Source organism: Papio anubis, chromosome 10, assembly GCF_008728515.1.
Source record: "Papio anubis isolate 15944 chromosome 10, Panubis1.0, whole genome shotgun sequence".
Lineage (NCBI taxonomy): Eukaryota > Metazoa > Chordata > Mammalia > Primates > Cercopithecidae > Papio > Papio anubis.
In genome coordinates this window covers 70205815-70228162 of record NC_044985.1, presented here as the reverse complement: position 1 = coordinate 70228162, position 22348 = coordinate 70205815, and the positions used below count along the sequence as shown (strand labels likewise).

General features: G+C 36.0%; 2 long non-coding RNA genes across 4 annotated transcripts in view; one reads left to right on the top strand and one right to left on the bottom strand.

The window, feature by feature from the left end:
• Positions 1-22348, top strand: part of LOC110740913 — a 65112-nt gene that overhangs the window by 3672 nt on the left and 39092 nt on the right. The window lies entirely within an intron of this gene.
• The window catches only part of LOC108581359, a 38531-nt gene that overhangs the window by 3488 nt on the left and 12695 nt on the right, over positions 1-22348 (bottom strand). Inside the window, exons 2-3 of one of the 2 annotated variants that reach the window (XR_004176593.1) lie at positions 11885-12067; positions 10393-10551 (exon numbers count right to left, since the gene is read on the bottom strand). This is a non-coding gene — a long non-coding RNA (uncharacterized LOC108581359). The remainder of the gene's footprint in view (positions 1-10392; positions 10552-11884; positions 12068-22348) is intronic. The other variant, XR_004176594.1, reaches the window with a different exon arrangement.

Below are 22348 nucleotides of genomic sequence, written 5' to 3'. Positions count from 1 at the left end.
GCAATTATAATTTCTTCACAACACATTACTCCAAAAGTAAATTTTCTAATATATGAATTTGATAGTGTCCCCCTATTTTGTAACTTCTTTGAAGACCTCCCATAGACATATATATAGGTTTTAATTTGCATTGATGATTATTCTATAGCTACAATAGTTAATTTTCCTGTAATAAGCATAAACATTTTTCATACATTTATATAGTCTTAGAAGACAAAATCAAAACCCTGTAAGGAATTTTTTTTCTTCTCGGTAACTTTGTAAACTGAGACATGATATTTTATTCTGTTTTCCCATAACACATTGCATATTTTCTTAAATATAGGTGCTTAATAAATGTTTATTTCAGTGGTTCTCAAATTATGCTCATATGAAAGAGTTCAGTAGGTTGGACTAAGATGATCGACTAAATTGAATGATGATGTATTTCTAGTTAACAGAAAAATATGCATTTTTTTCAATTTTAAGCTTTTTTCCCTCATAGTCATTCTTAAAAAATTAGTAGATTGCTAGCGTTTTTCAGCTAGCAACTTAAAAAAAAAGAAACAGTAATGGATCATATATTTCATGTAACTGAAAAACCTGTATATTCAAAATAATGTGGGGACATTTATGTAAAATATGGTCTTATGTTACAGTCTTTTTGGTGAAATTAAGTTTATTAATATATTTTAAATTTTCCCATATAACACTGCAAGTTCCAGGTATTTGCTACCTGAAAACATTTCAGAACTACTGTTTTAATGGATTGAATACCATCTTACCTTATAGCTGGATTTAGTGTCATTTATCCTTGAATCTTAAAACCTTTGAAGTGGGAAAGTTGTTCCTAAAAGAACTATCAAATTAGTTTCTTATTTTTTCTTATGAAAGCTAATTTTCTATTTCTTTTTTATAGCACACTGTATAAAAGGTCATGTTTTAGAGTCAAAATATGTGGGTTAAATTTCTTCCCTTCCACTTATATAAGTGACTTTAGGCAAATTGTTGGACACCTGTAAGCTTTACTCTTCTTATATATGAGGAATAATACTGTTCCTAGCTAATAGGGCTATTGGAAGGATGAAATGATACAATGCATGTAAGTCCCTTATTAGAGTACTTGGGACATGTAAACACATAATTAGTGGATACTACTATATAATTCAGGTCATAGTGTAAAGAAGCAAAGAATTCAGCATTGATACATTAATTTCTAAATGAGCTTACTCCAGTAAATATGGAGAATATAAAATCAAGAGATTGGGTGACTGAATGTGGGAGCTGAGGGGAAGAAGTCAGAAAGTAGAAGAGGATCCAGGTGGCAAGCATGGGCAAGTGATCAATGTGGGTGCTAGGGAGGTTACGTAGGCCATGATTGGAATGTGTGGCCAGGGCAAGAAATAACATATCTAGTTTTGGCTCTGCTGAATTTATGGTCCTAGTGGGTCATTTATGTGGCAAAATCCAACGGTATATATTTGACTTGTAAACTCAGAAGAGTTTAGAACATGGGGGCCAATGGGAATGGATTACTTTGAGAAAGATTGTAGAGAGTCAAAAAAGAATAAAAATGTGAGGAACAATGTTTAAAAGGTAAATACAGAAAAATAAGTTTAGGGAGGAAAGTGAAAAGAGGCAACTGTGGCAGGGACCCTAGGGAGAAGAAACTTTCGGGTAGTAGAGTATCAACAGGGCCTGGTAATTTTGCTTTGAGTTGGCTTAAAAAATACGGCTACTTACTTATTCCAAATTAGGATGAATCATACTGGACATCGAATTTAAGACATGGCTATCTGAAACAAGTGTATATTTCAAATTCTATTGACCTATATTTCTTTTCTTACACTTTTCTTACATATGTGGATACTGTCATCTGCTGATAACTGGCATTTTTGAAGGGTCTTTTTTGTAATTATGACATTGTATTTAAGGTATTGTTGCTGTTGTTCCTTTTTTGGGTATATTCTTCCTACAGGTCTCCACGTGGCTGGCTCATTTTCATCCTACAGATACCAGCTCAAGTGGCAATTCTTCTAAACAGTTATCCCTGACCACTACATCTAAACAACTTCTACCCTCTGACCCTAGTCATTCTACCCTCTGACCCTATGCCATCACATATTTCACTCCTTTAATTGTAGATTTATCTTAATTTGTAATTACTTTGTGTTTTTATGTCTTCATTTCTTACTTGGGTGTCTCTTGTCCCAGAATATAAGCTTCATGGGAGCAGGAACCTTGGCCCTCATCAGGTGCCTAATGCAACCTGTCTCTTAGAGCTCAATAAATGTGCTTTTAAAAATGAGTGATGGCTGCTGGGCGCAATGGCTCGCACCTGTAATCTCAGCACTTTGCGGGGCCGAATGTGAATCACTTGAGGCCAGGAGTTCGAGACTAGTTTGGGCAACATGGCGATACCCCGTCTCTACTAAAACCACAAAAATTAGCCAGGCCTGGCGGCACATGCCTGTAATCCCAGCTACTTGGAAGACTGAGGCACGAGAATAGCTTGAGCTAGCTAGGAGCGGGAGGTTGCAGTGAGCGGAGATTGCAACACTGCACTCCAGCCTGCGCAAGGAGAGAGACTTGGTCTCGGAAAAGAAAAAATAAAGAAGATGGCTGAGAACTAGAGCTGACTGAGAGTTCTTGCCCCATTTGTGCTATAAGAGTATATATAGTTTTGGTATTTATCTTATATTTTGAATATGAATTTAACAAAAGCTTCTGTGCCAAGAGGTTATGATCACTCTGATACTTCTGGGGATTTTTCCAATAATAATAGTGATGTGCTATTTGTCCCTAAGTCTAAGATTATACAATAAAGGAACAAAATTAATAGATGGCACTTATAAGGATAAATGTCTTTAACTAGGTGTATGCATACATTTGTAGGCACCTTTTCTTTGAGTTCACCTGTTGATACCTCAGCTGCTTATCATGGAATGTGGGTTTGTAATAGTGGGGAATACGAAGTGCGCAATGTGGAAAGGAAAACGTTCCTAATATATTTACGTGTGCTGTGGACTTGAAATAGCACTTTGTCTTCTTCAGTGATGCAGAGTAACAACACAAAATCAGAATAGATTTCAAAAATTCTGTGAGACAGGTCTTCTCTGGCAACAGATTATTCTGTAAGTCCTGGAGGGGGCCAGCAGTTGTCACTAGCAATTATATTTTCTGAATTAAATAATGGAAAACAGTCTGAAACATTTATTCATGTTCATACAAAGACAAAAGGACAAAATGTTTGAAACTGAATCAGTCCTAAAATCATTCACGAAGTATAGGTTAACAACGATATGCCATCAGTATATGCAAGATAATGTGGAACCATAGTGGATGAAATGACTTCCCACCTAGGGAAGTCAGAGAGAGCTTCGTGAAAGAGGTGCTGTTTGAACTCTGGAAATAGGAGTTTCCCTAGCAGAGCAGAGAGTAGTGGGTATTGCAGGCAGAGGAAATAGCATGTGCAAATATGTGAATGTGTGAAAGTACATGGCATTTTCAGGGAATGACAATGATTTGGTGAAAATTTGTTGAGACATTTGACGAGATGAAGCTAAAACATATTAGGATCAGATTTTAAAGGGCCTTATATATCATTTTAAAGAGCTTGGACTCTTTAAACTGGTTATTGGTGGGCTATTCAAGGTTTTTATAGAGATATATGATCTCGGATCTATATTTTAGCCAAGAGAAATCTGACAAAAAGTAAATTAGAATGGGGAGAGACGAGACAGGAAAATCAATTATTAGGCTACTGCAGTAGAGTTGGAGAGGAATGATGACAGCCTATACGAAGATGCTAATGATGATGAGAAGAAAATAAATTGAGAGTTATTTAGAAGGCATAAACAGTAGGGATAAATCCATATCAAGGGATATGAGAGGTAAGAAGGAGAAGTAGGAATTGAAGATGATTCATGTTTTCTAACATGGGTAATTGGGTTGAAGATATAAAGAGCCAAATTGGAGCAAAGGGGAAGAAAAACAGAAGTTTAGTTTTGGACAGGTTGTACTGGCTTTCTAGGTGAAGATGTAGGATAAGCAGTTGAAAATACAAATACGGGTTTGGGAAAGGGATCGAGGCTAGAAACTGATTTTAGATTCATCTATAATGTAGATGACAATTGAAACAATGGGAATAGTTGAGAACACCCAGGAAAGGTGAATAAGATGATAAGAGGACAGAGGTAAGACCCTTAAGTAACAGCAACATTCAGGAAATAAAATGTAGAAGTTTGTGGTAGTATAAAATACGTTCATAAATTAATTGATACTCTTAAGAGGTGGAGCTTAATTCTTCTCCTTTTTAGTGTTGGGCTGGATTTAATGGCTTACTCCCAATAAATACAGTTAAAGCAGAAGTAACAGTGTATAATTTCTATGGCATAAAAAGTACTGTAGCTTTCTCTGTCTCTCACTCGCTTGCTTGCTTTCTGTGTCTCTCTCTCGCTCTCTCTGTCTCCCTCTCCCTCATTGTTCAATCTGGTGAAATCTATTTGTCATGTTGTGAAAATACTCAAGCAGCCTGTGAAGAGATCCATGTGGTGAGGAGCCAGGGCTTCTTGCTAATAGCCAGTGAGGAACTGAGACATCTGTAAAACGCTAGTGACAGACTAAGACCTTTACCAACAGCCACATGGGTGAACCATTGTGGAAATGAATCCTCTAGCCCCACTGAAGGCTTTAGATTATTATGGCCCCAGACGTTATCTGACTGTAACCTCATGACAGACTCTAAGCCAGAAGCGTGTTTTCCCTTTCCCCCAAGACATTTCTAAATTCCTGACCAACAGAAACTTTGAGATAATTAATGTTTGCTGTTTCAAGCTACTAAGTTATTGTCTATTTAATTGTTACTACTATTATTTTTTGAGATGGAGTTTTGTGCTTGTTGCCCAGGCTGGAGTGCAGTGGTGCAATCTCCATTCACTGCAACCTCTACCTCCCGTGTTCAAGTGGTTCTCTTGCCTCAGCCTCCCGAGTAGCTGGGATTAAAGGCTTGAGCCACCAAGCCCAGCTAATTTTTATATTTTTAGTAGAGACGGGGTTTCGCCATGTTGGCCAAGCTGTTCTTGAACTTTTGACCTCAGGTAATCCACCCACCTCGGCTTCCCAAAGTGCTGAGATTGCAGGCATGAGCCATGGCACCTAGCCCTGTTAAATTATTTTAACTTTTATTTAGGTTTAGGGGTACATGGGCAGGTTTGTTATACAGGTAAACTCGTGTCATGAGGGTTTGATGTATAGATTTTTTGTCATCCAGGTACTAAGCATAGTATCTGATAGTTACTTTTCCGGATTATCTCCCTCCTGCTACCCTCCAATCTCAAGTAGGCCCAGTGTCTGTTGTTCCCCTCTATTTCTATTGGTTCTCATTATTTAGCTCCCACTTACAAGTGAAAACATGTGGTATCTGGTTTACTGTTCCTAAATTAGTTTGCTAAACATAATGGCCTCCAGCTCCATCCATGTTCCTGTAAAGGACATGATCTTGTTCTTTTTTATGTCTGCATGGTATTCTATGGTGTGTATGTACCACAAGTTCTTTATACTGTCTGCTGCTGATGGGCTTTTAGGTTGATTCCTCGTCTTTGCTATTGTGAACAGTGCTTCAGTGAACATTCACGTGCGTGTGTCTTTGTGGTGGAACAATTTATATTCCTTTGGGTATATACCCAGTAATGGGATTGCTGGGTTGAATGATAGTTCTGCTTTTAGCTCTTTGAGGAATCATCACACTGCTTTCCACAATGGAACTAATTTACACTCCCACCAACAGTGTATACACATTTCCTTTTCTCTGCAACCTCACCAGCATTTTTTTCTGACTTCTTAATAAAAGCCCTTCTGACTGGTGTGAGATGGTACCTCATTGTGGGTTTGATTTGCACTTCCCTAATGATCAGTGATGTTGAGCTTTGTTCATATGCTTGTTTGCCACATGTATGTCTTATTTTCAAAAGTGTCTGCTCATGTCCTTTGTCCATTTTTTAATGTGGTTGTTTTTGCTTGTAAATTTGTTTAAGTTCCTTATAGATGCTGAATATTAGACTTATGTCAAATGCATAGTTTATAAATATTTTCACCCATTCTGTAGGTTCTCTGTTTACTCTGTGTATAGTTTATTTTGCTGTGAAGAAGCTCTTAAATTTAATTGGATCCCATTTGTCAATTTTTGCTTTTGTTGCAATTGCTTTTGATGTCTTTGTCATGATATCTTTGCAGGTCCTATGTCCAAAGCAGTATTGCCTAGGTCGTTGATATGGTTTGGCTGTTCCCCTGCACAAGCTGTCTTGCCTGCTGCCATATAAAATGTGACTTTGCTCTTCATTCATCTTCTACCATGATTGTGAGTCCTCCCCAGCCATGTGGAACTGTGGGTCAATTAAACCTCTTTCCTTTATAAACTTCCTTTATAAACTGTCTTTATTAGCAGCATGAGAACAGACTAATGCTGTTGTCTCCTTGGGTTTTTATAGTTTTGGGTTTTACATTTAAGTCTTTAATCCATCATGAGTTAATTTTTATATATGGTGTAAGGAGGTGGTCCAGTTTTAATCTTCTGCATATAGCTAGCCAGCTATCCCAGCACCATTTATTGAATAGGAAATCCTTTCCCCATTGCTTGTTTTTGTCAGCTTTGTTGAAGATCAGATGGTTGTAGGCATGCACGCTTATTTCTGGGCTCTCCATTCTATTCCATTGGTCTGTGTGTCTGTTTTTGTACAAGTACCATGCTGTTTTGGTTACTGTAGCCTTGTAGTATAGTTTGAAATTGGATAACATGATGCTTCCAGCTTTGTTCTTTTTGCTTAGGATTGCCTTGGCTATTTTGGCCCTTTTTTGATTTCATATGAATTTTAAAATAGTTTTTTTCTAGTTCCATGACGAATGTCATTGGTAGTTTAATAGGAATAGCATTGCATCTATATATTGGCTTGTGCAGTATGGGCATTTTGATGATAGTGATTCTTCCTATCCATGAGCGTGGAATGTTTTCTCATATATTTGTATCACATCTGATTTCTTTGAGCAGTGTTTTATAATTTTTATTGTACAGACCCTTTACCTCTCTGGTTAGCTGTATGCCTAGGTATTTGATTCTTTTTGTGTCAAGCCACTAAGTCTTAGGATAATTTGTTACACAGTAATAAATAATTAACATGAAGACACTGAAGAAGAAAAGACAAGGAGTAGAAGGGAGATAAGGAAAGAGAGTTGTGTTGAGAAAACGAAGAAGAAAGAGTTTTCAGAAGAGAAATGGTGTCGAATGCTGCAGGAAAATGATCTTGATACAACTGAAGAAGCCCTTTGGGTGTGGTTAGAAGGACACTGGTGGCTTAAATGAGATCAACTTGATTGGAGTTGGTGGTGATGGAAGCCGTATTATAATGGCTAGAAAAATCAAATAGAATGTGGGAACAGTAAATATAAATGACTTAAGGATATTGGCAGTTAAACAAAGTAGATTGTGGGAATGACAAAAAGTAGGAAAAGATACATTTAAGATGGTGGGGAAGCTTGAATGTGTTTATAGATTGAGAGGCTGAAGGCATCCTAGATGCAGAAATTGTAACTGAATTATTGACAAAGCACAATCAGGGAGGTGAAAGAAAAGATAGAGAACATAGAGAGAGGTGTTCTCCTTTGGAAAGTGGAGAAAGTACCAGTCTCTGTGAGATAAGAGGAAATAGAGTATGAATTGACAAAAATATAGATATTTGTAGGTAGATATAAGCAGAGGTGAGTTTCTGTCAACAGTTGACTGTTTTTATTTTTTGAAGTGGTCATTGACTAAAAGTAAGGGGGCAGGGATTGTAGTAACTTATGAACTTACTGGGATGCATTCTGAGCCCATGTAAAATCATCTTTCCCTCCTTTTGATCTATCTTTCCACAGTACCTTTTCTCTCCTTTCCTTTCATCTCCTATTGAGTACTGCTAGAGAAAATCATCCTAATTGGTGTTTTTGATGTATTTAAATATATCCTTTTCTATGTGTTCTTGTGAGAAAAGGACTTTTTAAAAAAGGAATATACTACTTTTATTAGAGGAAAAACATTTTTGTTACTTCATTGAGGCCTGCAGAATGGTGTGGAGGAAGTAACACGTTGATTCATGACCGAATGCCTTATTGAATAATATAGCCCGATTTTCTGTGCGACTTTCTGACTCCTATTTATTACAGAAGATAAATGGCCTGCTGACTCACAGTTTATTACCTGACTTACCTGCAGTTTTTTTTTTTTCTTTTAACCAGCTACAATAAACATACAAGTAAATTGGAGGGAGAATTGGGATATATTAATTCAAATATCAAGTGCAAACAAGACCCGAAAATCTACATAGCAAATGGTATCCTGCAGTTAATGGTCTCCTTTTCACATTGTGGGGCAAAAGTAGCACACACAGATTTGGAAAAGCCATTGTGTAAAAGGAGACTAAATAAATGCAGCAAACCTTATTTCATGGCTTTGATCAAGTTATTAACTTCCTATGGAAATGTAACAGATCCTCCAAATGGAATACATTTCCAATGAAAAATCAGGGAAGTTTTTCTGACATTTATGTGCAAATCCAATTTGTAATTCGTGTTTTACTGCCATATGTCAAGGCTAAAAATCAAGATACACTTTTTGTCGGTTAAATAGAAGGAAGTTTTTAAATTGCTGTAATATGAAAAATAGTTTTAATGGCTATTTGTGATATCTTTTCCTGGATAACTACAAGAATCATATAATGAGTTAAATGTTTCAAGGTGTATTCACACGTCTTACCTAATATGAGTTCCGAAAACCTGGTTTTGATGGTGTAGTTATGATAATCTCTGTTTTTGTTAGAAAACTGAGGCTTACATTAATTGTCTAGAGTCACTTTTTAAGTAGAAGAGCCAGGACCCTCTTCCTACTTCAAAGTCCAGGTTTTTAAATCATTAGGTAGCACAGACTTTACTAGTGTTTGGTTTTCAGTTTGACCAGTATTTATCAACTTTCTTCTTGATACTCTGCTCGATATACCTTAGGGAAATTGTTTTTTTAAAAAAGTGATTAACTTATAACTGCAAAAATTTTTGTTTTGTAGTTTTAAATTAACTTAGAAAAGTATGTATTTTTCTGTCCATAAAGTTAATTTATTAAAAAAACTCCAGTTTTTGCATACGATATTAACTTGAGATATTAATAAGACATAACAGTCAATTTTGCTTATTTCAGATGTTAAATTTCTTAATATTAAAAACATCATTTTTACTATGTAGGAACTGTGATTCATCGTTTTTACCAAAGGGAGTGGGGAGTAATTTTCTTTCTTATTTGTATGGCCAGACATTTTCTATACATAATTTAAACAATTCTTAAAATGATCTCCTTCAGCAAGATTTTTCAATTGCCTTTTTTTTTTTTCCCCCTCAAAGTCGTCTCTGGCAAACACTGCATGACATCATATTTATTATCAAATCAATCAAGTATTGTCTTCTCATATTTTACCTGCCTGAGTCTTAAGTTTTGGGTTTTATCCATATGTTTTTTTTTTTTCCTGAAGAAATCTTATTTCCTCTCATGGCTTTATCTAATAACTGCATGTAGGTGGTTCAGAAATGATTACATGTAGACTCCTTGGTTTGATTCCTGAAGTAGCAGCTCCTATTGAATCAGTGCCACTTGCCAGAGTCTTAAATGTGCTCAACCTTTATGAGCTATTCCAAATGGTAGTGAAGCCTTCTCAAATAGAGTTAGTTATTTTCCTTTTTATAGTCTCACATAATTTGTTCCTATATTTGCATTATAGGTATTGTATGCCATCTATTTTCCTATTTATCTCCCTCATCAGACTGGTTCCTCAAGGGTCGAGGGCCCATGTCAGAGTCACATCTGCTTCTCCTCTCCTCTTATAGTAACTGGTACACACACATTCAATCCATACATTCATTGAATAAATAAATGAGTGTTGAGCAACCATTCCTTTTGTATTAGTTCTCAATGACAATGTAATGAATTCCCGGAAACTCATTGGTTTAAAACAACAAACATCTATCATCTCATACTTTTTGTCTGTTAGAAATCTGGTCTGGCTGGGTGCGGTGGCTCATGCCTGTAATCCCAGCACTTTGGGAGGCGGAGGCAGGCGGATCACGAGGTCAGGAGATCGAGACAATCCTGGCTAACATGGTGAAACCCCGTCTCTACTAAACACACACACACACACACACACACATATTAGCCGGGCGTGGTGGCGCATACCTGTAGTCCCAGCTACTCGTGAGTCTGAGGCAGGAGAATGGTGTGAATCCGGGAGGTGGAGCTTGCAGTGAGCTGAGATTGCGCCACTGCACTCCAGCTTGGGTGACAGAGAAAGACTGCATCTCAAAAGAAAAAAAAAAGAAAAAAGAAATCTGGTCTTGGCTTACTGTGACTTCTGGCTGCAATCAAGGGGTTGCCAGGGCTGTGATCTTATCTGAAGGCTTGAATAGGGGAAGATCCACTTCTAATTTCACTTGAGTAGTTGTGGACAATATTCAGATCCTCATGGACTATTAGACTATCTTAATCCATTTTCCAGCTGTTTTCTATTAAGAGAGACATTAAAGAGATTAGAAAAATTGTGAAACAATGCTACCTTTCTTATTACTTTACTTTTCTGGAAAATATAGTTATTTTTCATAAGATATGCTATTATGTAAATAGAAGTGTACTAAACATGTCAACCTATTTAATAGGTTTACTATTGTTATTTTAAAATGGATATTAATGAAACTTTTCAGAATTAATTTCTAATATGGCAAGGATTGAGAGATTAACTCTCATAAACAGAAGCTCTTTGGTTTCCCAATATTTTTAAGAGTTCAGAAAAAATGGTCATGAGAACAAGTTTAAGTGCAGCTGTTATAAATGGTAAGCAACGAGTTGATCTCATAGCCTGGGTGACTGTTCTCATTTGAGCAGGCCAGGTTTGTCTGTCTGTCCTGAAGAGGTGAAAAAAAAAAACTTTAGGTCTACTTCCCTTGTTTGCAGAGGCAGAGCCAATTTTCATTACATAGGTAGTCTTAGTCTATTGCTGCTGCTGTAACAAAACACCATAGACAGGTAATTTATAAATAATAGACTATAACAGAAATTTATTTCTCACAGTTCTGGAGGCTGGGAAGTCCAAGGTCAAGGCACCAGCCTCTGGTAAGAATTTGCTCTTTGCTTCCAAGATGGTGCCTTGTTGTTGTGTCCTCACATGGCAGAAGACACAATGCTGTGTCCTTACATTGCAAAAGAGATGGAAGGGCCAGACAACTCTGTGAAGTCTCTTTTATAAGGGCATTAATCCCATTCATGATGGCAGAGACCTCATGACTTAATTACTGCCCAAAAGGCCCAACCTCTAAATACCATCAGCTTGGGGTTTAAATGTCTGTATTTTGAAGGAATACAGACATTCAGAGCATAGCAAGTGTTCTTGTCTAAGTCATGCTTGTGGTCTTTCATTGTGTGGTTAAGATCAGTGTTGTACTGTAGCTTACCATTTGACTTTTGACATTTTTTGTAGCTAGTATTGGTTCATAAAAGTGGATTGATAAATTTTCAGAAATTGTGTGCCCCAGCCATGAAAAAGCCATTATTTAAAAACTAAATTATTCAAATGTACAAGAAAATAATTTGTATTGTTAACAAAGGTAATGCATATCAGCATTATCCATGCTCTTGAGGTTATGTCTATTGTATCTGTGTAGTAGAAATATTACATAATTATGTGCTACTGCACATCTCTTTCCAACTCTGTGCTTAGTGATGTCAAATGGTTAGCTTGAAATCAACTGCAATGGGAACATTTACAACATGGAAACAGGCAAATCCTACAAATTAGAGTTATTTTTCCCTCCTCTTTCCCACAGAACTCGTTGGTTAACATACCACTGAATATGATCATTTTTTGATACATTGAATTTTGTTCCTCTGATGTTTATACTCCCCTTCATTACTGGTAGAAAATTTTGTCTGTCTTCTTTCTCAAGACAAATTTTTATTACTTGATAGAAAGGAGATGTTGCTTGCTAATAGCTTGCCTTCTTGGATTTTGTTTAATGGAGAGAGCTTCTGAAAAATATTCAGGATAGAGGAGAAAGCTGAATTCCTTTGATGGAAATGAGTGAGGGAAGATAAATTCCCCAAAACTGAGACTAGAGCTTTATGACTACCAAGAATAGTGGTGATCCACGCTATATTCTCTGACAGTACCCGCAGGAACTGGCAAGACAGTTGAGTGGTTTAACTTTGTGTTTCTCCTGGGCCCAGGGCAACGGGACTCCCTGCTTTGACAAATATTCCTGCACTGAAGTTTGACATGGGATAAGCGGAGCTGTCTTCCTTTAGGGACTGACTGTATTAGTCTGTTTTATGTTGCTTAAACAAAATACTTGAAACTGGATAATTTGTAAAGAAAAGGAATTTATTTCTTATGGTTGTGGAGGCTGAAAAGTCCAAGGTTGAGGGGCTGCATCTAGTGAGGGCTTTCTTACTGGTGGGGGCTCTCTGCAGAGTCTCAAAGTGACACAGGGTGAGGGTGTTGAATGTGCTAACATGGTAGCTCAGGTCTTTTTTCCTTTTCTTATAAGGCCACAAGTTCCAATCCCATGATAACCTATTAATCCATTTACCTTTTAACCCATTGATTCATGAATATATTAATGTATTTATGAAGGCAGAGCCCTCATGACACATTCACCTCTTAAAGGACTCACCTGTCAACACTGCCACTTTGCGGATTCAATTTCAACATGAATTTTGGAGGGTACAACTATTGAAATTATAGCAGGGACTAAGTGACCTTGGAAAATGAGATATCAAAGGAGAACATGATAATGCAAGATGAAAGGATGCTTGTGACCTCTTAGGACCTAGGTTGAATTTCCTGCTGGCCTGTGTGATGGGCACTTGGAGTTGGAATTAATTTGATTTAAATAAAATAAAAGAAATTTGATATTTCTTGCATACCTGTTTATAGTTGAAAATACCATTCATACCTATTTTATCCATGAGGGTTCTCCAGGGAAATAAAATTAATTAATTAGTTTCTTTAGTTTTGGATTGCTTCATGTGTTTTTGGGGGCTGATGAGTCTGAAAATGTGTAGGGCAGACCAGAAGGCTGGAAATTCAGGCAAGAGTTGATAATGCAGTCTTGAGTCAGAATCTCTTCTTCTCTGAAAAACTTTGGTTTTGCTCTTATAAATCTTTTATTATTATGGTTACCTGTATATTTGCTTTTGTCACCATAGACAAAATAAAAAGGATATCAAAATGTCCACAAGGAAAAAATAGGAAGAATAAAAACATCAAACATTTGCTAGTGCCAAGTTTTGTAAACTAAAATTCTTTTAAAAACAGATTTTTTAAAAAACAAAATTGTATTTACTTAAGGTATACAGCTTTTTTTTTTTTTTTTTTCCAATAGCTTTTAGGGTACAAAATGGCTTTTTGTTACATGGGTGAACTATATGGTGGTGAATTCTGAGATTTTAGTGTACCCATCACCAGAGTAGTGCACATTATACCTAAAGTGTGGCTTTTTATCCCTAGCCCCCTTCCCACCCTCATACTTTTGAGTCTCTGAAGTCCATTGTGTCACTCTGTATGCCTTTATTTACTCATAGCTTAGATCCCACTTATAAGTGAGGGCATATGGTTGTTGTTTCCAGTCCTGTGTTACTTCACTTAGAATAATGGCCTACAGCTCCATCTAAGTTGTTGCAAAAGACATTATTTCGTTCCTTTTAATGGCTGAGTAGTATTCCATCGTGCATATATACCACATTTTCTTTATCCACTCATTAGTGGATAGGCATTTAGGTTGGTTCCACATCTTTGCAATTGTGAATTGTGCTGCTATAAACATATGTGTGCAAGTGTGTTTTTCATATAATGACTTTTCCTTTGGATAGATACCCAATAGTGGGATTGCCAGATTGAATGATTGATCTGCTTTTAGCCATTTAAGGACTCTCCATACAGAAAAACAGATTAATTCTTAAACATTCACAAACTTTTTTTTCTCTAATTTTATAGAAATCTGCTATAACTGTTTCATGTGCTACCTGTCTGTTTTATTCTCATTCCTCTTATTCCCCCAGCATTTTTTTAAAAACACTGAATAGTTGGTATTTGAAAAACTTTCCGTCAATCGGGAAAAAATAATTCTTATAGACAAAGAGACATGCTATTATATTTGGAATAAAATTGAAAGCAAAATTGTATGAATTAATTGATGTTACAAAGGGACATAAATGGATTGTTTATTGCACCTTTCTTTCTGCGGCCACTGCCAAGGTCCTTTTGTTCTTCATAATAAGACAAAAATAAAAGTTTAATCAATAGGAATGAGCTTGGTTCCAAGATAAGAGTTAACCTTGGATTTGAATGATTCTATTGATTTGGCGTTATGAACCTGAGGCAGGATTTCATCTAAGGATTGGGGTGTACTTTAGTTTAAAATGAGTGCTTCTTAAGTTGTTGGCAAATAGACTGGAATTGCCAATAAACTTGGCTGAGATGGGCTCAAACAATAGCTAAGCTCATAGAAAGATAATAACTCAGATAAATATAGGAGTCAGAAAATGTTCCCTTTAAAAAAACCTTTCTACACTGTAATTATCAAAATAAATATCACCAGTTAATGAGAAGTGAAGCTAACCAAAATACCTCAAGGACACTTATGACCTTCACTGTGGAAAATAGGAGCATAGTCTTAGTTTTTTCTTTCCCTTAAGAACTATATTCTTCTTTTTACCTACTCTCACTTTCAATTTCTATAATCTAAAACATCAAATATAATCTAAAACATCAAATTCACCTCCAAGAAAGTCATGTTTTTGGCAACTTCTTAACTTCTTAAATACCTTGTTTAAGAGGTTCTGACCCTGAAACCTTAGACAATGACAGTGGTTAGTTGATTAGGCATAGGGGTGTGGAGGGCAGGGGGAAGACTACAGGAAACATTGTAACGTCACACCCAGGCCTCCCTTCCCTTCCCCAATTCCCCATTTGTCACACCACCCCATTGTAGATCTAGTTCAGTCAACGAAATAATCAGCTTATTGCAGAGGGAAGGAAGTTTACTACTGGAAATAATGCAGGTTTGTTTTAAATGTTTTGATGAAGCTCCCTGAGGTTTTAATTCAAGTTGTTAGTATATTCTATTTTGTTTTATTTTATTGCCTGCTAGAGGTTAGGGATGCAATGTTGAATAAGGTGTGGCCCCTATTCTTAATTTAATAGTAGATCTAGACGTGAAGTAGTTACTATACAACATGTTAAATTCTGTAACAGAACTCTGCAAAGTGTTCTGAAACTATAGTGCCAAGAACCACTAACTCTGCCTTAGGGTAACAAGATATTAATTTAATATAAAAGTAGGTCTTATAGTATTTTGGAAATGTGTTGATATAGTAAAAACTAATTTAAGGGAAAAAAGGCCTCTTCCAAAAATAAGAAGCCAAAATGCAAGGATATGAGAAAATAGATCAATTGATCTAATATCAGCAGAAACAGGTAGGTATAACAAAAATGAGATGTGTAACACCCTATAATTACAACATGCAAATGAGGAAAGCCTAGGTGTGCATCTTTGCAATCCCTGGTCAAGAGAAGAAACATAGCTGGGTGAGGTGGCTCATGCCTGTGATACCACCAGCATTCTGGGAGGCCGAGGCAGGTGGGTCATCTGGGGTGAGGAGTTTGAGGCCAGCCTGGCCAACACGGCGAAAACGTGTCTCTACCAAAAATACAAAAATTAGCCGGGTGTTGTGGCATGTGCCTGTAATCCCAGCTACTCAGGATACTGAGGCAGGAGAATCGCTTGAGCTTGGGAGGCAGAGGTTGCAGTGAGTTGAGATCATGCCACTGTACTCCAGCCTGGGTGAAGGAGTGAGACTGTCTCAAAAGAAGAAGGAGGAGGAGGAGGATGAGCAGCAGCAGGAGGAGCAGGAGCAGGAGCAGCAAAGAGAGGAGCAGTTTTTGATTTTGTTTGTTTTTGTATGGATACATATATTTAAGCCTGCACATTTGAGAATTTTTTGGTTACTACAAACCTATGGCACTCTCACTGACTCTGATGAAGTCAGTATAGGTAATCACAAGAATACCAAGCCATGTTGCCACATTTATTCTCCTAGTCAGTGTCAATGAATAGAAGAAACACTTAATTGGAGGGAAAAAGCAAAAGCTATACAAGGAGACAACAGAAGGAAGTGAGAAAAGTTCATAATAGAAGTAGCCTTTTCCAGGTGTGAAAGCAATGAAAAATGTATTCCAGGAAAAGCAAACTGTAAGTGCAAAGGCTCAGGAGCCTAGGAAAATTATGGTGAATCTGATGAACAGGAAGTTGACTGAAGGAGCTAGAGTTGCAGCCATCATCTCCAGAGTCATTGGCAAAGCTACAGGGCATGACATTTTGTACATCACTACTCTTTGAACTAATCTTCAACTTGATAAATTGGGTCAAGACTGTGTATGAATTTTGGGAATTCAAGGGAGCAGAGTGAAGTCTCTGATACTAGATTAATTTTTAGATCATTCGAAGATCTGTTTAGAGGTCCCAAAGTAGGTATATGAGCTCACGGGGATTGGCTTTATCTCTTCACTTGTCCTGGTTTTCTTTTACTGGTGCCCATTTGTCTCTTCACTATTAGAAGCCTCTTGACTTTAAGTGCCAGAATAGCACTAAATAAGAAGAAATAAGAAGATGCATCACTGCTTTAAATTCAAAAGAGCTCTGGGTTGAAGCTATTATAATTTACATAGCACAGCTCAATTGAGAAGTTTATATTAAATTTGATATGATTTCCTTGTTTTTATTTCTGTTTCCATTATGTATGCTATGATAAAATGCATGCCATAGTAAACTATATACTATAATAAAGTTATGGTTTTCATTGCTGATTTTGATTTCTTATGATGAATATGTCTTAGATGAAAAAAGAAAGAAAAACCAATGATATTCTAACACAAAAAATAAAGTTACAAAAAGTTCAAATCTTAAGTTTTCTACTGTTGCAAAACATTACCACAAACTTAGCAGTTTAAAATGTCATGCACTTATTATCTCTCAGTTTCTGTGGGTAAGGAATCCAGGCACAGCTTAGCTGGGCCCCTGCTCCGGGTCTTACAAGGCTGCAGTGAACCTGTCAGACAGAGCTGCAGCCTCATCTGAGGCCTGCCTCCTCTTCCAAGCTCACTGGTTGTTGGCAGAATTTGATTTCTTATAGCTGAAGGACAGATTCCTCAAATCCTGGAGGCTGTTTGACATTCCTTGCCATGTAGCTCTCCCTACAACATGGCAGTTTGCTTCTTATAGGCCAATAGGTGAGTGTCTGCTGCTGCTTTGAGTGTCTTTTAAGAATTCATCTGATTAGGCCAGGCCCCATCCAGCATAATCTCCCTTTTGATTAACTCAAAGTCAGCTAATTAGAAACCTTAATTACATCTGCAAAAATCCCTTTACCTTTGCCATACAATATACCCTCATTGAAGGGAATGATATTCCATTCTATTCACAGAAACCGCCTACCCCAGTGGGGAGGTATGAAAGGATGTGGACCAGTGGAAGCCATGTTAAAATTTTGTCTACCATATGTTAATCATATATTACATACATTTTTTTCCTATTCTCACGAAGACACTGAGAAATTTTTTACCTTAATAATATTTAAGCCTTAGATTCTATCACAGCACTATCCAATAGAAATATAAACCACAAATGTGAACCATATATATAACTTTAAAATTTTTAGTAGCCAAATAGGAAAAAAAGAGAGCAACAGGTGAAATCAGTTTTAATATATTTTATTTAATAAATATAGCCAGAATATTATCATCTCAACATGTAACCAATATAAAACATTATTAGATATTATGTATTTTTTTTTTTAATACAAGGTCTTTGAACACCACATCTTCATTTTTGGCTGGCTGCACCTCAAGTGCTCAATAGCCAAAGGGGGCTCTTGGCTGCTGAGTTTAACTGCACATGGCTATCTTTCACATGCCTTTTCTCTTTTTTTTTTTTAACTTTTATTTTGGGTTTTAGGGTACAAGTGAAGGTTTGTTACATAGGTAAACATGTCACAGGGGTTTGTTGTGCATATTACTTCATCACTCAGGTATTAAGCCAGTACCCAGTAGTTATCTTTTCTGCTTCTCCCCTTTCTCCCACCCTATCCCGTCAAGTAGACTCCAGTGTCTGTTGTTTCCTTTTTTGTGTTCATAAGTCCTTATTGTTTAGCTCCCACTTATAAGTGAGAACATGCAGCATTTGGTTTTCTGTTTCTGCGTTAGTTTGCCAAGGATAATAGCCTCCAGCTCCATCTATTTTTCCCAAAAGACATTATCTCATTCTTTTTTATGGCTGCATAGTATTCCAAGGTGTATATGTATCATATTTTCTTTATCCAATCTGTTATTGATGGGCATTTAGGTTGATTGCACATCTTTGCTATTGTGAATGGTGCTGCAGTGAACATTAATGAGCATGTGTCTTTATGATAGAATGATTTATATTCCTCTGGTATATACCCAGTAACGGGATTGCTAGGTGGAATGGTAGTTCTCCTTTTAGCTTTTAAGGAATTGCCATGCTGTTTTCCACAATGTTTGAATTAATTCACACTTCCTCCAACAGTGTGTAAGTGTTCCCTTTTCTCCACAACTTTGCCAGCATCTGTTATTTTTTGACTTTTGAATAATAGCCATCTGACTGGTGTGAGATGATATTTCATTGTGGTTTTGATTTGTATTTCTCTAATGACCAGTGATGTTGAGCTTTTCTTCATATGCTTGTTGGCTGCATGTATGTCTTCTTTTGAGAAGTGTCTTTTCATGTCCTTTGCCCACTCTTTTAGGGGTTATTTTTCTCTTCTAAATTTGTTTTAAGTTATTTATAAGTTACTTATAGATTTGTAAGATGCTTAGTTTGCAAATATTTTCTCCCATTCTGTAGGCTGTCTGTTTGCTCTGTCAGTAGTTTCTTTTGCTGTATTACGTGCCTTTTCAACAATATCCACCAGGTGTCACAACAAGTTTACAGCTCTAAAGCAGCACATCAACCCCGTGCTTCTCTTGGTGACAAGAGTTAGGATTCTCTTTGTATTCACGTGTTTTCTACTTTCCACATATTTGGTATTTCACTTGAAATTTTTTCCTGGATAATTAAGAAATTAAGCAATGTGAAGTTTACTACTTAAATAATCAAATTTGAATTCAAAACTACTTGTATATCTGATACACCATTCCTTAATTTTTCTGTAATTTCATCCTAGATGATCTGCCTGGTGAGAAGGCAAATAATTGTGAATTACATGAGCACTCAATACTTAACAAAGTAATAATAATTATTTTAAAGTTAGATCATTTCAGATACCCAAGGAGTTTTCATAACCTCAGAAGCAGTTAAATGGTTTTCTTTTTACCATCTCAAATTGTTTAATAGAATATACTAAAAATAGAAACCCAAAGGTTTAAAAAGTAACAAAATGTTCTGTTACAAAACTGCACACTATTATTGCAATCTACTAATTGCCAAAGGAGGTTTCTACTTCTTACATACACAGTGAGCTCTGATGGGAGTATAATGTTTGCATTTAATCACAGTTATTAATTTACATTTGCTTATTTGTAGGTTGTGATACAATTTCCTTTTATATGACAGAAAAGCTGCCTTTGTTTTTAATATTTTTTGGTTTTAACTTTTACAGTCTTTCACATTAGGTATCTTCTAGGTAAAATTAAGTATAATTTAGGGACTGAGTCTTCTCAAATACTTTCTTCTTTTAGAAAATCATTAATTTATAAAATTTAAGAAAGTATGTATAGATGCCATACAGAATGAATCATGAATGGAGAGAAGATTGAAATGTGAGTTTTTATCACTAACTTCTCTAAAATGAGTATAGTTTAGTTTTATATCAATAATTATATCAATAATTAAGCTTTCTCTTTGTCCTATTAGTTTCAACCACATGGTATGTAAGATGATAATAAACTTGATTCTAGTGAGAAACCATAATTATTTATCTCTGAAGGATTTGTGCTGTCAATTAGGTTCAGAAGAAAGGAATCAGACTTGGCATCTTAACTCATGTATTAAAGAGAGAAGTGACTAGTGTTGTAGCCATAACTGTAGAAGAAGATGGAAAAATCGTTAAGTGAAAGTGTGCAAATAATATTTTAAATAAAAACATAAAATCTAAAATTAGGATAATGTATACATTTATTTGCCTTCTGTTTGAATAAACCTTTTAAAAACACAGCCAAGAAAAATTAACCACGTACGTAAGTCATATTTCAAAGTGAAATAATCAAATACATGTAATTAATATTTGTTTGCTGCTCAACTATTTACACGTTTTTTGGATTTCTTTTGTGAAGAAATTTTTGCAAAGGCTGAGGGTTTAATTTGTTTATTCTTTTTGAAGCACAATGCTCACATAATCCAAGAGATGGCAGCCAATACCTTTTGTAAAACAAATGACTTGTGTTGATACTTCATCATGGCAAATGCAGGTACTTTATTTTAATAACATCAACACTGAAGCAATTATTAAAAGAATGAAAATTGCTGAAATTCTCAATGAAAATCACTGAAATTCTAAATTGCTGAATTCTAAATTCGAATTTTTGTATGTGTGCTTTAAAGAGATTGCTCAGAGTATTTTACAAGGTAAACTGAATAGATTTCTCTCTCTACTTTTTTTCCACTGAGTTCAGAGCCGTGGTTTCTGCCAGAAGATTAACCTAGATTTACTTATAGAATAATAGACTTAAAGAATAAATTGTAATATCAATAATTATTTCAGAAGCATTAAAATTAAATACATAAAATATTAATAACATCATTTATTAATAGAGTATTTGTCAGAACTGATGACTGAGTTTTTTTCTGGAATATCATAGTTACTTTTTTTGTTAGACTCCTAATTAAAATCAAGTCATTTTTATGACAGATTGGAGGGATTCTTCACAATGTAAGAAAAGAAAAGCAAATAAAGTGAATATTTTATTTCTACATTTGTTTTAAGGAGGTATTTAAATTCTGAATATATTACATTGTGGAATATTAAGCTGCTTTGTTATGGGATTCTTCAGGCTAAGGGAAGGCATTAAGGAAAGCCACTGTCTTGTTTTAGGCTGTCTAATCAATTATAGTAACGGATGCAGGAACTCAGCTTTCCTAAATTCCAAAATTCAAATACAGAATCCTTTATATTAGTGTGTTAGGTTTGTAATGTTGTACAACAAATTTCCATAAAGTTTACTGCTTGAAAAAACAGCCATTTTCCCATACTTCTATAGGTCAGAAGTCTGACCACCGCTTAGCTAAAGGTCCCAGAAAGCTAAAATCAAGATGTTGTCTTGGCTGTCGCCTTGTCTGGAGCTCATGTGGTTGTGGCAAGATTTAATTTCTTATGGTTGTAGTACTGAGGTCCACATTTCCTTGCTGACAGTCATCTAGGGGCTGCTCTCCACTCCTAGAGGCCCCCTGCATTCTTTGCCCTGTGGCCCCCTCTATATTCAAAGCCAGCATTAGATAATCTCCCTGACATGGAGTCCTCTGATGCTTTGAATCTCTTTTATCAGGAAGAACCTGTTTCCTTTTTAGGGCTCATGTGATTAGGCCAGACTCTGCGATTGTAATCTTTCTACTTTAAGGTCAACTGATTTGGGAGCTTAATTACATCTATATAATGCTTTCACACTAGCACCTAGGTTAGTGTTTGATTGAATGAGAGGTGTGTGTATATACCAGGGACCTGAAATCTTAGAATTCTGCTTACCACAACCAGACTGTAGATTGTAAATACCATTTTAGTTAGAAAATACATAGACCTTTTCACATTGGAGTGGTTAATTCATCATTAGAGAGGGGCTTTATTCATTTTTTGGTGTTAATGCACCACTTATTTTCTAAGTAAGTTTGTTCATACCAATAGCTCACCAAAGAAAAGAGTGATAAAAAATAATCTGGAATGACCCATAAAAATAACTTGCAAATACAACTGAGGATTTGAGACCCCTAATCTTACAGATAACCAATTTTTAAAAGTTTTTTTCTAGTACCACTTCTGAACTACTGGGAATTTATGTCAAAAATAATGTCACAGGAAAACTTCTCCAGTACTTTTATAGTCAGATTTGGGAACAACTGTAATCTTAATATTATCTTATTTTAACTTGTCCAAGGTCCCTATTACCTAGTAGTACAGCCACAGCTAAAACTTTGCTTTCCGGACATTCAGATCTAATTCTTTTTATACTGCCTACTGTGCCTGGTCTCCCATCAGTGGAAGATAAGGCAAATCTACATCTCTCCAAAGATTGCTATAAATTGA